The sequence below is a fragment of the Myotis lucifugus genome, unplaced genomic scaffold (assembly GCF_000147115.1).
Source record: "Myotis lucifugus unplaced genomic scaffold, Myoluc2.0 scaffold_134, whole genome shotgun sequence".
NCBI classification, from domain to species: domain Eukaryota; kingdom Metazoa; phylum Chordata; class Mammalia; order Chiroptera; family Vespertilionidae; genus Myotis; species Myotis lucifugus.
In genome coordinates, this window is record NW_005871182.1 from 1,294,541 (window position 1) to 1,311,090 (window position 16,550).

At 38.5% G+C, this 16,550-nt stretch overlaps 1 protein-coding gene across 5 annotated transcripts in view; it reads left to right on the plus strand.

Annotated features, from left to right (window-relative positions):
* The window catches only part of LCLAT1 (lysocardiolipin acyltransferase 1), a 117,981-nt gene that overhangs the window by 73,695 nt on the left and 27,736 nt on the right, over positions 1-16,550 (plus strand). The window lies entirely within an intron of this gene.

Here is a 16,550-nt window from a genome sequence, read left to right on the forward strand (position 1 = left end):
CTTCCCCCCTTGGCCAGCTGATGACCTTGAACGGGGTGGCCAACTTCCCATGGCCCCTCCCCCTGCCAGCCAACCTCCTCCCGCCTCAATCGGCTCGATTGCCGGCCAGGCCAAGAGACCCCACCCCTGCATGAATTCGGTGGGGTCCTGCACAAATTCGTGCACCGGGCCTCTAGTATTATATATTCTTTAGAAATATAAAAGATGTCTTTATAAAAACAAAAATGCTTCCCCCCCTTTTTAGGATAGAAAGAAAATGATATCTACAGTTAAACTATCATTCCATTTTTAAATGTTCTCAAAGCAGCGAAACTATCTTGAAAGTATCTTACTTATACTATAATTCTTTATAGCTTAAAAATATTTTTACATTCATTAATCCACTCCAACAAATGATTGTGGTTGGTAGGAAGGCAGTATTGCTGCTTCCATTTTATAGTTAAATAAAACTGGCATCTATGGTGATTAGTAAAGTTTTGTAGGTCAGAGATAGAACCTCATTCGTCTCCTTCCTAGTTTGTGGCTCGTACTACTAACTACCTCACACTTGCTTCTTCTAGAGCCTTGTCTGTTGAAGCAGCGGTCGCCAACTGGTTGTCCGCGGACCACTGGTGGTCCGTGAGGTCCGAAAGGTTGGCGACTGCTGGTTTAAGGAAACCTTTGGAGCAGCGGTCGACAACCAGTAGTCCGAAAGGTTGGCGACCGCTGTGTTGAAGGACCTATGGGAACAAGGTTATTCCATTGACGATACTATACCCAACACCTATTTAAATGCTTATGTTTTGATGTTTTTATGTCAAAAACTAATTGTACATTTTACTATAGCTGCAGATTTATATGTATTCATACACACGTGTACATATAAATAGCACACATATAAATGTGTTTGTAAAGGGAACTATCCAGAAACATGCTGAAGTGTTAATTAATTTTACAAGATCAATTGAAAGCCCATAGTCACCTAGCAGAAGAAAAATCTTGTTTGCATGTTTCTGCTTTCCACTCTGATTTCTGGCAAACCATATTGTATAATGGTGACATCTATGACAAATGATCACTTTAATCTGGTAATTGCTTCCTTGTCACAAAACTGCTTGTTCCTAACATGAAAGGCCTTGAAACATTATGTAAGTATATGTAAGTATAAAGTTCTGTCTTCTTTCCTTAAATGGCATTGTTGTTTCATTAGGGTTTAATGTGCTTTAAGATATTAAGTGTAAGCACAGCTAATGCACCCTGCCAAAATGAGGCATCTTTATAGCTAAGTACCCATGGTTTTAAAGAAATATACAGTCAATCCAAAATTACAGTAAAAACTGAAAATGTGGACCCTGTTAGTTTGGCTTGCTTTTGGAATTCTGTGTTTATAGATAGTATGAAATGGATGTGTGGGCTTCCCAGTTGTATTGTGTATGAAGAGCAAGTGTTCGTCCACTCATAGAGCTCATGGAGAATGCAGCTTTGTGTTCCCACGAAGGGCATGGGGAAGCACGGAGACATTAAAGCAGTGATGCTTTTTTTACTTTGTCTTCTTCTTTTTTTAATGTTGTACCACTTATTGTGGCTTCCACTTCAGAATCACCCTTCTCATTTGGCAATATGTTTTCTTATTTCTTCACATAATCTGATATTTTATAGTATTTAATGATATCATTAAAGGTATTTCTGACATCATGGAACACATTCATCTACTGGATTTCTCTGTTAATACAAGTATGCTGTTGGAACACATCTTTTGCTAATAAAGATCTTTCTAAATGTAGGCAGAATCATTGAGAGATTATTTTATGGATAAGGATATATCTATAGTTCTGAAATCTGGAAAATATTTTAGTAGCAAACTGATTTATCACTGTGCGGCATGTGATTCACTTAGTCATCACTCAGAGTACTAGTCAATAACCACGGTATGCCATTTTCTTGCCAGAACTGGCAACTGACACCCCGCCCCTCACTATGTATCAATAAAAGACACATGTCAGATGATTCTATTTGCTGCAGTTAGAAAAGTAGAATGGGACCTATTTACTATAATAATAATAGAAATGATAAATATGATGACAATTATTTTAGGAACAGCAGTTAACATGTATTGAGTATTTGCTAAGTACCAGGCATTATGCTAAGTATTCTGTCAATTAATCCTCACAACAACTCTATATGATAGTTACCACTATTGATATTTAACTTGTAGAGCAAAAGTGAAACAGAAATTGAGGTGAAGTTCATCAGAGTTACTGGAATATGGTTTGTCTGACTGAGTAGCCATGCTCTTTCTACTATAACATGGTGCCTTTCGTATTTGTAGCATGATTATGTTAATAAAGCACCTTGGTAATAATAGTGATATGGATGGTTTTCTTCAAGAAAATATTTTTAAAAAGGAAAAAAAAAAGCCTAAGTGGCCAGATCATAGGGGGATGGTGGTCACAGGGAGGTGATTATAATGCTGCCTGAGATGACAAGGGGAGATGACAAGGGGAGCCAGCACAGCCTAAGGAGGTGTCAAGTGAAGAGTGAGGGCAGCTCTGCTTTAGGCAGGGGTTTGGGGAAGGGCTGGTGTCAAGTAAACAGAAAGAAAAAGGTTCATCAAGAATCAGGGGTGAAGAGGATCTTAGAGGTCACCTAGGCCAGAGTATCCTTTTAGAAAAGGAATCTGACTCAGAAAGGGTCCAGCACAATTTTCTGGTCTTTAAGCCCCTGAGATCTGCTTCTGATCATTTGAAATAGAATTGTACACCTGAAACCTATATAACTTTATTAACCAGTGTCAACCCAATAAATTCAATAAAAAATTTAAAAAGAAGCTGCTGTTAAAACAAATGACCATTATAAATAAATACACTAATGGAATCCTGGAACCACATACTAAAACCAATTACCATTAAGTAACATCTTTATTGCTCACACATGTAACTGAATTCATTGTTGCTGACATCCAATAGTCAGCACAAATGGGAAATGAGAGGTTTATGACATTAAGAAATTAAGGATAAAAAGTCTTACTAGGCAGCATTGAATAAGAAAAAATGCAAATTCTATGTCTGTTTAGAATATATTTTATCAAGATGAAAGAACACTTAGAAAATAAACACCTTGAAATATAAAACCCATTATATAACTTTATACAAATGTGTTATTTCTGGAATAATAACTCCAAAGAGTGCACCCCACCCCCTACCCCAGTACCAGTACCTTGATTTCCATAATCAGTGTACTTGCTTTATACTTTTACTAGATCATAACCATCTTAAGGTTATGGAATGTCCTGCACATAATAGAGACTCACTCAGTATTAGCTGAATTGAATATTATTTTCTTTTATCTGAAAAGTAAGACAAGCACATAGTGTCCTACATCAGTATTTGTCATGGATGATTTATTTCATTTGTACCTCTAGTCATAGGGCATCTACACTAATAAAAGACAAACATGCAAATTGACCATACCTTCACTATGCCTTAAGCCACACCCACCAGCCAATCAGAGTGACTATATGCAAATTAACCCAACCAAAATGGCGGCTGGCAGCCACGGAGCTGGAGCAAGCAGGAGGCTTGGTTGCTCCAATGATGGAGGAAGCCAAGCTTCCCACCGGCTCTGAGCTCCACTCAAAGCAACAAAGTTTCAATTATAGAAGATAAATAAACCCCAGATACCTGCTTTCAGCTGGTCGTGGCCACGGAGCTGGAGCGAGCAGGAGGCTTCCCTCCCGCCTGCCCTGGCCGGCTCTGAGTTCCGCTCAAGGCTACAAAGTTTCAATTATAGAAGGTAAATAAATCCCAGAATAAGAAAAGAAAAAAAGGAGAGGCTGGGAGCTTCTGTCGCTGGGGGACTTGGCCAGCCTGAAAACGGCCCTCAGCCCCTCACCCAGACTGGCCAGGCACCCCAGTGGGGACCCCCGACCCTAAAGGGGGGGTGTCCAGCCTGAAAACAGCCATCAGCCCCTCACCCAGGCTGGCCAAACCTCCATGGGGTGAGGGTCCCCACTGGGGGGGGCTTGACCAGCCTGCAAACAGCCATCAGCCCCTCACCCAGGCTGGCCAGGCACCCCAGCGGGACCCCCATCCTGATCCGGGACACCTTTCAGGGCAAACCAGCTGGCCCCCACTCGTGTACCAGGCCTCTATCCTATATAATAAAAGGGTAATATGCAAACTGACCCTAACAGCAGAACGACTGGGAATGACTGGTCACTATGACACACACTGACCACCAGGGGGCAGATGCTCAATGCAGGAGCTCCCCCCTGGTGGTCGGTGCACTTCCACAGGCAGAGCTCTGCTCAGCCACAAGCCAGGCTGAGGGCTGCCAGTACAGCGGTGGTGGTGGGAGCCTCTCCCACCTCCTCAGCAGCGCTAAGGATGTCCGACTGCAGCTTAGGCCTGTTCCCCGCTGGCAAGTGGACATCCCCCGAGGGCTGCCGGGCTGCCAGAGGGATGTCTGACTGCCAGCTTGGGCCAGATCCCCCAGGGAGCGGGCCTAAGCCAGCAGGTGGACATCCTCCGAGGGGTCCCACACTGCAAGAGGGCATAGGCCGGGCTGAGGGACCCCCCCGCCCCCCACCGAGTGCACAAATTTTTGTGCACTGGGCCTCTAGTTTCATTATATAATTACATAACTGTTTTCAGTAGTAGATTAACCCAAACCTAAAAGGAAGTTGCTAACTTAAAGAGGCTTTTATATGAGAAAGTTTTTGTTGTTGTTTTTGCACATTTAATAATAAACTTTTAACTCATTGCACTAAAAAGTAGTTATGTTTATTTCATCTCTGGTGCTTCATCTTTTTCAGCAATAATAGCTTTATTCTTCCTTGATTTAAGACAAATAATGATTTGGTCTGACCATTATTTTGTTTTGCTGTTTTGAAAGTTAATTAGAGTTGTAACCATGCAATAATTACTTTCACCATTAGGCAGTACAAGTGTGCACATTTGATACAACTCGAAATTGGGTTCAGGTAATTGGAGGCAAGGATGAAACATGTCATATTTATTTGATGGCATGTCTTGTTTAAGATTGACCTTGCCTTCAATAAGTTTATCATCTTCATGGATTGATGATAATACACATGGAAAACTTTAAAAAATAATATAAGACAATATTATTACATGCTAAGTTTTGTGGCATATAATATGTAAATATTATACTGAATAATTATAGGAGTGTTTAGTAAAGAGAGATCATGGAGTGTTAAAATACTCAGGTAAGGCTTTTTCAATAAGTTGAATTTCCCTTGGACCTTAGAGACTTACTGTGATCAGATAGGCAGAAAAAACAATTATAGCTGAGGGCAGAAAAAGAAGAGTATATAAGAAAGGGCACAGAATATGGGCCATTGTCGAGCTGAGCAGTCAGCTAGGCAAAAGCAATCTCATTGAGCTGAAGACTTGTGTTACAGAGTAACAGACAATATTTAAGAAGGTTGTGGAGCCATTATCATTGAAAAACTTAATTCCTGCCCCCAAATAGTCATATTTTTAGTTTATCCATTTCCAGTTCAAGTCACTCAAGTAAATCAGCTCATGTGCTAAGACTCTAAAACATCATATAGATCTGTTACGTTTTGGGTTTGAAATAAATAAAATGTTTTTTTAATTCAAAGTAGAACAGCCCATATTTCAATCCATATTTTCTTCATATGCCTAAATTCTAAAAATGAAGGAATGAGGACACTATCTTCCCACTAAACAAGGGGATATAGGGTTAACCACTAAAGAAAAAATAAATTCCCACTAGGTAATTTGGATCAGCACCCTTGATCAAGTCTTCAGTCTATATCCAGGGAGAGAAAAGTTCTAACACCAGGTTACAGGTGCAGTATCTTATCATTTTCTTTGGCTCCCTCATTTTGATCTACAGTAGTTCTCATCTGCTCTGAAAAAGTTGGCGATGACCTAAGAAGGAAATGCATTATACTGATCATAGACAGCTCAGTCTTTAGCAGCATGGTTAGACTATTTAATTTCTTGAACTTTTTGCTTTGTACATAACTATCTTCTGATAATCCAGTCTGTGTCTTGCCTATCGTGGCTATACAGTGTGGAGTAAAGATAGCCAGCAGCCACCACACTCTGTGGCTCAGTTGCATTTATCTTAGTTGGTGTGCCTCCCTTCCTCCCCCCAGGATTGCATTTCTAAGATCCTTTCTAACAGCCAGCATGTTCTAGGAGGCACGAAGAAAGGCAGACAAACTATTGAAATATTGGGTGCACTAAATGCCATGTACTCTGACCTTTTCATGTGACTTTTTATTGCTGGAGACTATTCATGAAATAGGATAAGACCTTTCCCTTATGTTACAAAATGTAATTGTACAGTATATCTTTGACATTTGCTAGAATATTTTTGGAGACCTTTTACATTTCCCCAAATTTGCAGATATCTTTGTAGCATAGCAGTTGACCCTCTTTGGGGCCATTTTGTAAAGAATGAAGCTTTTCTCTGTTTATAGTGATGAATAGAATACAACAACACCTAAGCGAAATTTGGATATTGATCAGTGGGGAAAGCATACAGATCAACTAAATGACTTGGTTCTACACATCATGAAGCAGAAACGATTCAAATTTGCTTCAGCAAAATTATGTGGGACCATATGTCAAAGACCTTTGGAGTCACTCATGGTGAATTTTTGAATGCCATAGTACTGCTTTGGATCTATAAATGGCATTTATATTGGTTTTTCTTTGTTCTCATTTTAGTTCATTCTCTGCCTCCCTTCTCTCATAGCAAAAAAGTCTGAGATACTCATTTAAGACAGATCTTTTCATTGTATTTAATTAAAAAAAAAGTCGTGACAGCTTTAATGAAACATGATAGAAGCCCTATATTCTGTACATAAAAACAATCATCTAACATTTACCAAGTACCTACCTGTGCCAGGCATTGAGTCATTCACATGTTTCTTTCCCCTGCCCATATAGTAGACCCGCCCAGGACCAGTCTCAGACCTGCTGAGTCACAGTCTGGTGGTGGGGTCCTGGGCTCACAGCTACCTCAACAGCCACTTTCACACAGATCACTGCCCTAGATGGTGGTTTGCACCGCCCTACACTCAGGAGCTGACTCACTTTAGCAATTTGCCCAGGGTCACATGGCTGCTAAGTAGAGGCACCATGACTTAAATCCAGGTCTGTTTGATGCCAAAGCCCACGTTTTTCACACTTTGTAATAAGTTAACAGTTTTTCTATTCCAAATGCTATAAAAATGTCATCTTGTAGGGTTTTTTCCCCCTCTCTTTCTAAGATTTCTCCTTGGTATTTTTAGCTGTACTGTGCATTTTGTTAAGTGGAAAAATACATCCAGGATATCCTTTTGGTAAGCTTATCTTTTATGTTCCTGCATCCTATCTTTACCAGCCTCTCCTCCATTTCTCTAATCCTGAAAGTAAAACAAAATAAAAAAACATGCTTCTCAAACTATCTGTCCTTTCACATTTTAGTTCTATTTTTTCCCCACCAACTCTCAGAAAAAAAAAATAGCCTACAACTTAATTTTCTCACACTACCTCACTTCCTACAAAAAAGGGACATTTAATCCTTATTATAAAAACAACATATTTATTGTTTTAAAAAAGGAAAATTATTTACAAAGAAGAAAAAGGCATTCATAATCATTTTAATCACTTCTCAGAAATATCCAGTGCCTGCCTTGTGACACATAGTTTTCCTGTGTTTTTCCACGTTTTTATATAGGTCAAACAAAATTGGGGTCAAAACACATATTCTGTTTCATAAAGTTTTTTATAACTTACTATAATGTACACATTTTCTTGCTATCCTTACATAATTTTTATAAGTGTGATATGTTAATGTATGCATGATAGTCATTCAGATAGAGTGACCACTGTTCAATTAATCCTCTATTGTTAAAATTGTTTCCACCCTTATTAATAATACCAAAGTATGCATGAATCTTTGTAATAAACGCCCACGAGTGTGAAAGGTAGCCCTGAATGATAATGAGTGCATGTCTTATGGCACATTAATAAATTCTCAAAATATAAGTTCTATTGGTTAGAAGATTATCATTTTCATAGATGAGTGAAAATTATATACACGCATTTTATGCATTCAAAAAGCTTGTCTGTGCTTAATTAAATATCGATGTCCTGTTACAATGTTTATATTATTTTCTCGAGTAACCTGCTGAAAAATGCTGATAACTGACACAAAGTATGTTTATTTTAAAATCCCAGAATTGTGGAAGAAGCTTTGTAAGTAAAATTTGTGGCACTGCCTTTGAGTGATAACTCTCTGTAGACTGTAGACTGACTATAAAGAATGTTGTTACATACACTAAAATGTTCTGTCAGATTTCCCTCTGAAGACAAAAGGGAGATGACACAGCCAAGGATGCCAGTAGCTCTGCCGTCACATGTTAACGCACTATATGACAGCTACGCACTAAATTTTATGTCCTTATAATGTTGTTTTGGAGCAAAATATAAGAGTTTCCGTGAATATGCAAAAATGTATGTAACAATATACTTTAGCTTCCTGTTCACATGAAAATCAAAATTTATTCTCACTGAAGTTGAGATGTTGGCCTGAATCTACTAGTAAACCCTGTGGATCCTTGAATCCAGAAATTCATCTTAACAGGAGCTCATGCTTGCCTTTGGTTTTCTCTGGTGTACAATTTCATTGTGCATATATTACATTTCTTTTTTGGGTTTGTCCAAAAAAGCTTTACCTTGTTTCTCCTTTATTCTGGGCATGTGTCCATTTCATTATTTATAAAGGTTGTGCCTTTTCTCTTTTGGCTTTATAGATTTTTTTTCTTCCTTATTCAAAATAACTTTTCTGTATTTTTTTTCCAGTTGCTAGGACCTTTTCTCATTTAAAAAAAAATCGATGTTTGTTTTGTGTATTGCAAGGGTATAGTTTAAACAATACTGACCTTGCTGTGTGTGTGTGTGTGTGTGTGTGTGTGTGCGCGCACGTGCACACATACAAACCAAGTTCATGTGTCTTTACATTTTAAAAATATATTCCGATAAAAAATCAGTCCCACAAGAACATGAAACTAAATACAGAAATTGTTTACTTACTAATGTTGAAAATCGTTTGAACAGCTTTCTAAAATGAATCATTTTCTCCATTTTATTCTGCATAATTGTATTTTATATAGAATATTATAAAATAATCATAATATAAAATTATATGATGTATATATGTTATTGCATGTGTTCTATAACATGGGAACCCTACACTGATCATCTGATTGTTGGAAGCACCCAAACTCACTTTGTCATAGAACTTGGGCTGAGTAGAACAAGCCCTGGTACAGTTGTCATCAGCTGGCTGCAATGTACTGAATGTAGCACAAGATGTTGAAAGTATGTTAGTGACTTTCCAGTTCGCCTGCTTTCTCCTAACAAAGCCATGTAGGAGAGGAAAGCATACATGTCCTCAATGGCTTTCATTCCCTGCACAGAAATTATTACTACACTTGACCATATGGAACAAATCCCAAGTATTGTCCTGCCTGGTAAGATGACTGACTTAGAGAAGCTGTCAGAGCATGCGCAAAGCATGCATAAACACACAGCATGCCTATGTTAGTGAATTTATCTTGTGACAGTTATAACTTAATGCAAATACTTTTCATTGTGGCGTGGTCATCTTTTTCATAGGGAATGGTAATTGAAAGAAAAATTAAAGTAATATGACCACTAACATACATTTATTTCTTAATCTTTGTTTTGTCAAGTACCTTTTCCAGTTAGAGTCTCATTTGAATGGAATGAACTAACAGTAATCTACAATGTGTTGGATTCTTTTTATCCTAATATTTTACATGAAAAAGTTGCTCTTACATCTGATAACAAGTGTCATGTTTGTGCTCTTTGTCTTTTATTCTCTCTGTTCATGTTCCATGTCTGTTTACGGTGGCCAAAATACTTTTCTAGCAAAAACTTGGGTGATTCCTTTTTATTATATATAACACATTTTAAAAGGTCACAAAACATTGAGGATTTTTAGACTTTTAAAACAACCAGCCTTGGATACTGTGAAAGTGCTATACAATTTCTTAGAGACTAAATATGAGAAATTTGTGTTGAGCATTGTTTGCCGTATCTGCATGTTAATAGCTGCTTTCTTTCAAGTGATTGATTTTATCCACCAAAACTGTCCATTCTTTGGATTACTTTTGCTTTGTATAAATGTAGTCTGAAAGTAGTTTGGGATTCCATTTAGAAACTTTGACAAGACTTTTGAGAATGTTTTACAAAAATTTAAAACTCCTGTACTCATAGTTTATTTATGATCCACATCTTCCCTGTTTCCTCATAGATTTGAAATAGCCTTTAGCAGAAGATAAAATAAGGAAAACTTGGCTCACTGTACCAAAGCCAGGTGTTCAAGTATGTGTGCATAGGGCTTTATTATCCAAGCTAAGAAAAGCTGCTGTAGTCAAACATGAACCTTAGCAGTGACCTTCTTAGAAGTCAAGGCCTTCCTATATTTTACTCACTGTGTTAAGTTTCTGACTGAGTTTGGTCAAGAGGGGGAGAGTGCAGGGAACTGGACTTTGAATTAGATCTTGAAGAATAGTAGGATTCGATTTGGTAAAGAAATTGGGAGAGTACAGTCAGTGTTGCAGATCCAACAGTGGAGACGGCCTGATCGGAGCCCAGAATCCATCTTTTCAAGTGGTAAGACCTACAGTTAGAGAGGTAGTCTAACAAAGTAAGAAAAAAAGGAAATCAGAAGTGGTGGGAGTTATGAAAGTATCATTTATGACTCTATAAGTACTCTGGAACTCGTGAGTAAATTGTGCCCTGCTTAATATACCAAGGGAGTTGATTATCTTCCTAAGCAGTTTACTACTTTGTTCTCAGATAAAATAAGATCTGTTGGCTTTATCATCATTGTAGTCATCCCAAAATAGTCTTCTTTTGAGATTTCTGCATTAATTATGTTCAGATCAGAGGAAGACTCAGTAAAAGTAATTGCATCTCATGTTTTTTTATATCTCAATCCACAAGTGAGGTATTTACAGACTGTATAATGGCATATAGTAGGAAAAAGCATGATTCATCCTAATTATGAAGCTTTTTCCTAGGATAGAGTCCTTGGGGAAATGTCTTAATTCTGTTTTTACAAATGGTTTTGAGACCTTTTTTTTAAAAAAAAACAAAACACCTTGCCTTTTCTGTATATGGCTGTAAATGGTCATAATTTTATATTTTCAAATTTTGATTTGACATGAATTAATCTTTCAGCAATATTGGCCTGTTTGCAAGGTCAGATACTCATGGACTTTATGGATTTATTCTTTAAAACATCAGCACTGTATCTGAAATAGAAGAGTCACTGAGTGCAGCAACCTGGATGTATTTGTTGACCTTACAGAGACTAGGGTCACAGGAATGGGTGTGTTGGAAGCCAGATTTGAGTGGCGGGAACACAAATGTGAGTAAGTAGAGCTAGAAAGTGTAGATGATTCTTGCAGGGAGTTTGCTGGTAAAGGGCTGGAGAGAGTTGGAGTAGTGAGTGCAAGGAAGCCACCTCAGGCATGACTAGGGGAGGTGTGTTATTTTTAAAGGTTGAGCAAATTCAATAGAGGGAAAAGCTGGAAGTGAAATGAAGTAATGATGGAGCAGATTTTCTGAAAAAAATAGGAGGGGATAGAAACAAAGTTAAGGGAATTCCTCATTTTCTAAGGCAAGGCTGGACATGAATACTTGTTTTGGTTTGGGGGAGTGGGTAGTGAGGAATGAGGGATTACTTGATTGGAAGACTGTTCTCTCTGTCAGATCAGAGGTTACATACTCTGATGATGATAGTGGGTGGGGAGAGGGCAGGTTGGTCAATGAAAGTTTGGAAGAGTCGCTGTGGAAATGAGAAGGAAGCTGATGAAAACAAGTAAAAGCATTGCTGAACTCTCTAACCTCCAGCCCTGCCTTCCCACCAAGCTCCATGCAGAGTGGTGGCTCACATTGCCTGCACTGGCCTCACTCCTTGTCACCAGCTGCTACATTCTCATTTCTTCTGCCTTTGACCCAGTTGGCCTGTTCTTTTATGCCCAGCTCGGTACATTGTCAGGGGAAGTGCTGTTGATCCCCTCCAGTCTTCTATAGCGATTGAACCACTTTCAAGAATCATACAATTTGCAAATACGTATTATCTTCCTTCCTAGATTATAATTCCCTTTGGGGCAAGAATCATGGGTTTGACAGTGTCTGTGTTTCTGTTTCTGTTCTCTGTGTAGGGCAGTGCTGATATATTATTCAATAAATAGTGAATGAATAAATTAATGAATGAAGCAAATCCACTACAACCAAATTCTATGAGAGCCATAGACCTCTGTAGGAAGGTAAATTATGTCAGGATTCTTTATCAGGTTAATAATCCACAGGTATCAACTTGAGAATATTATTTTGTATATATATTTAACTTTCATTTCATACTAGCAGGGAAATATGTTGTATCTGTAGATGGTTACTCTAACTTGGTGGGTCGAGTTTTTTAGTATCTGCCTTATTTGTATTCTCCTAGGTATGAAGAGCTCACACCAAACACAATCTCCTTTCTGGCCAACTTTTTAATTATGTAGCTCTTATGTGGGTTTTTCTAATGGTAAAGATGATAATGCCAGTAATGCACCACACACCCAAAGATTAGATTTCCTTTTTTAAATTCCTTTTTAGTTTCTCAGTCAGTGACTCATTGTGCTGTGCTGAAGGAACTTTGGGTACCAATATGAGTATCTTATGCTGTTGGCCTTACAAGGTTTGGCTGGGAGAGGAAAACCCATAACGAAAATGACAAAGAGGCAGCAATTGTAGGAAGTGTCAATGCTCGACTTAGCAAAGTATGATGGAGCATGCCTGAGAATTCTTAGTTTTATGAAGCCTTGATTCCCACCGTCCAGGAGTGCATAACACTTCCATAAATTGAAGATTGCTATTCTCTTATAAAAGTCATCTTTTATATAACTTTAGAGTTTTTAACAATTCAGATATTTGTATTCTGCTAACCATTTTTCTGCCCTGTGAACTAGTTCATTTTATTTATCCTCTAATTGTTTCTTTGCTGTTTTTATCTAAGGTGTTGGCGCACACAAATTTAAGATACAGCTAAATTAGCCAACATATAATTAGCTATTTATTGCATATTAATTAGAAGGACATTATTGTAGCTTATTGTTAAAATAAAGCTCAGTATTTACATCTTAATTTTCATTATAGAACTTTATTTGGCATTATTCATTTGGGTAGCTAAACCAGAAGTTTCTTAGATGCTTCTAAATGTCTCTTTTGCTATTTTGGACAGAGAGATACAGATAGCAATCATAACTCAAATTCCAGTTCTACAAACTCCAGGATCACGGGCTTCCTTGTTTCAGGGAAGGCAGTAAAGAGTCCTCTTCTGCATCTCCACTACAACAGCAGGCTTGTTCTCTGACTGCCATTGCCCCTATCCGAGGCCTGGAGAGCACAACCTGAATGTTTTCCTTGTCTCACTAATACCGATCCATCCTCTTATATCCAGGTTATCCCACCTCAACCCCAGTAGTCTCTGGAAACATATTACTAAAACATATTCTTACCTTGGGGAGAGATAAAACCCTCAAATTCTAGGTTTGTCTGCTAAAATTGTCCAGAGTAGGACCGTGTATTATCAAGTGTAGTGAATAAAATACAGAGAAAAGAGGAAAAGGAATCCTAACAAGCAAACTGCCATAATTTCTGTGGCATTTCTGCCTATGCTATTAAATCTCCACTCATTGCCTTTCAGATTCCTGTGTATTGGTATATATGTAAGATAATTTCAGTAGGAAAAAACAAACCCAAGCAATGGTAAAATCCTGAGGGATTTTTCAAACAAAACACTATACTAGTAGATGTAGGGATATTTGAAATGATCTAGGAGAGAAAAGGGGTAATTGCTAGTTGTAGCCATTTCCTCCATGATCTTACCGATGCTGTCAGTCAGAAATAGGTTCTCCTTTTCCTAAATCCCTATAGCAGTTTAATGTACTTCTATACGACACCTCAGTTTGTGTTGTAGTTGCAGACATAGACCTCACTTTTCTACACTATTAGCCTATTGGATACCCTGCTCTTGCTTCTTTTCCAACTCTCAATACATAGAGCCAAGCAAGAGCTTTGTGCTTGCAGTTCTTATTGTTAATTATTCTCATCAGTTCTTATGTAGAATGGTTTTAGTAATATTAAAATGGACTTCTTGGTGATTATAGTGAATCCATTCAAGATACGTTTTGTAGCAATAAATGCCACAGTCTTAAAGAAGATTAAAGACGATCACTGCTTTGTATAGAGTAGAGATCTATAGCAGGGGTCCTCAAACTACGGCCCGCAGGCCACATGCAAATACAAATATTGTATTTGTTCCCGTGGTTTTTTTTTTTTACTTCAAAATAAGATATGTGCAGTGTGCATAGGAATTTGTTCATAGTTTTTTTTTAAACTATAGTCCAGCCCTCCAACGGTCTGAGGGACAGTGAACTGGCCCCCTGTTTAAAAAGTTTGAGGACCCCTGATCTATAGCATATGGCTGTACAAACGGTGACAGAATTCTGGAAGGTTCTTTGGATTTCTTGTTGTAATATTCTAGAGTTCTTTCCAAGTAACAGAACTTGGTCATAGTTGCTGATGCAGTTTAGAAAAAAACTTTGCATCTGACTTTCTATTTTAGGGTCATCAGACCTCTGTAATGATTAGAATTCCTTAGAACTAGCTATATTCCAGACTCTAATATAAAGATTTTTTTAACTCTGCCTCAGCATCGTGATCTTTCCAACAATGTTATTTGGTATCCATGAACTGGGGGTTGGGAAATGAAGAAATAATTGCTGTCCCAATAAGGAGTCAACATCACTGTATTACTAGAACTGTAAGCTTCCTTAAAAGACATGAATAAAGGTAAAGTTTTATATATCAGAGTGACTTTGTAATAGCTAAGTTACAATATCTATAGAAAAAATATAGGTAAAATAATAAATAATCTCAATCATCAGGGGATAGGTCATTTTTCAAACAACCCCCCCTATGTTGACCACCCTATCTGCCTTATTGCCTTTATTAAAACATAACCATCTCCTGATCTCATGCTTCTTCCCTATTGCCTTAACTGAAAGCAGTTTATTGTTAAATCTTATTACCTTTTGATCTTCTTAATTATACTTGGGAGTTGAAGAAAAAGTCCTGATTTCTTTGAGCATTTTGCATCTGATAACTGCAACTTGTACTCCTCTCAGATATCAACCGACCCTTCTCTCCACCCTCTACCTCAGCCCTCATTTCACTGGAGAGAGGAGACAGCTCTTGGCTCAGCCTTCCATTCCATTCCTGGTCTAGCCATCCTCCTAGGTAACTTCACCATCTACATGATGGCACATTTAGCCCATTTCCTTGCTCTCCCCATTATCCATGCTACTTTATACTTTGAGTTTTGTCTTCTGGAACCGATCTGTTGAATGTTAAATTTAAACATCTCATTCTCTGACCACTGACTCTTACATTACAACTGTCAGTAAGTTATTTTCCTTATAGCTGTTCTTTACTCTCATTAAGATCTCTCTTCCCTTCATATTTATGCTCCATTCATACTCATCCCCCTGCCTTCCCTCTTTCCTCCCATCCCAGTTATACTCTGTGGCCCATCCTTTATTTTTAATGCTTACCTGAGGATACGATTTTGCTGATTTTAGAGAGAGCAGATGGGAGATATGGGAGAGGGAGGAAGAGAGGAACATCAATCAGTTGCCTTCCATAAGCACCCCCCACCGGGGATAGAACTTGCAATCTAGGTATGTGCCCTGACCGGGAATAGAAATTGCAACCTTTTGGTGCATGGAATGATGCTCCAACCAACCGAGCCATGCCGGCCAGGGCAGTGGCCCATCCTTTAAAACAATACTCTTGACAGTTTCCTCAGTACCTTAGCCCTATTGCCCACAACCTGGTAGAGGTTCCTGGGTTCTGCCAGATGCTGTCTTGTCTATACTTGCACTAGCTGTTAGCTCTGCTGGAGAAAATTTCCCATGCTGTGCACATCACTGCCAAAAACAATTCTTAGTTGCTATATTAGTTTTCTAGGACTGTTGTAACAAATTACCACAAACTGGGGTGGCTTAAAATAATAAAAATTTATTCTTTTCACGGTCTGCAATTTCAAAGCCTGAAATCAAGGTGTCAGTAGCCACACTCCCTCTGAAGTCTCTAGGGAAGAATCCTTCACTGACGCTTCTAGTGGCTGCCAACAATCCTTGGCATTCTTTGGCATCTTTGCATGGCCTTTTTTCCTGTGTCTCTCTTCTTCTTGTAAGAACATTCGTGCTGCATTTAGGGACCACCCTAATCTAGTACAGCCTCATCATAACTAACTACATCTGCAAAGATCCTATTTCCAAATAAGATCACATTCTGAGGTTCTAGTGGGCATGAATTTTTGCCGGGGGGCGGGGGAGCGGGAGGAGGCAATGACACTTTTCAATCTAGTATAGTTGCTGACCTCAAAAGGACCATCAGTGCTGATTATAATTCCAAGCCTCCCCTGCCCATCCTCAGCAC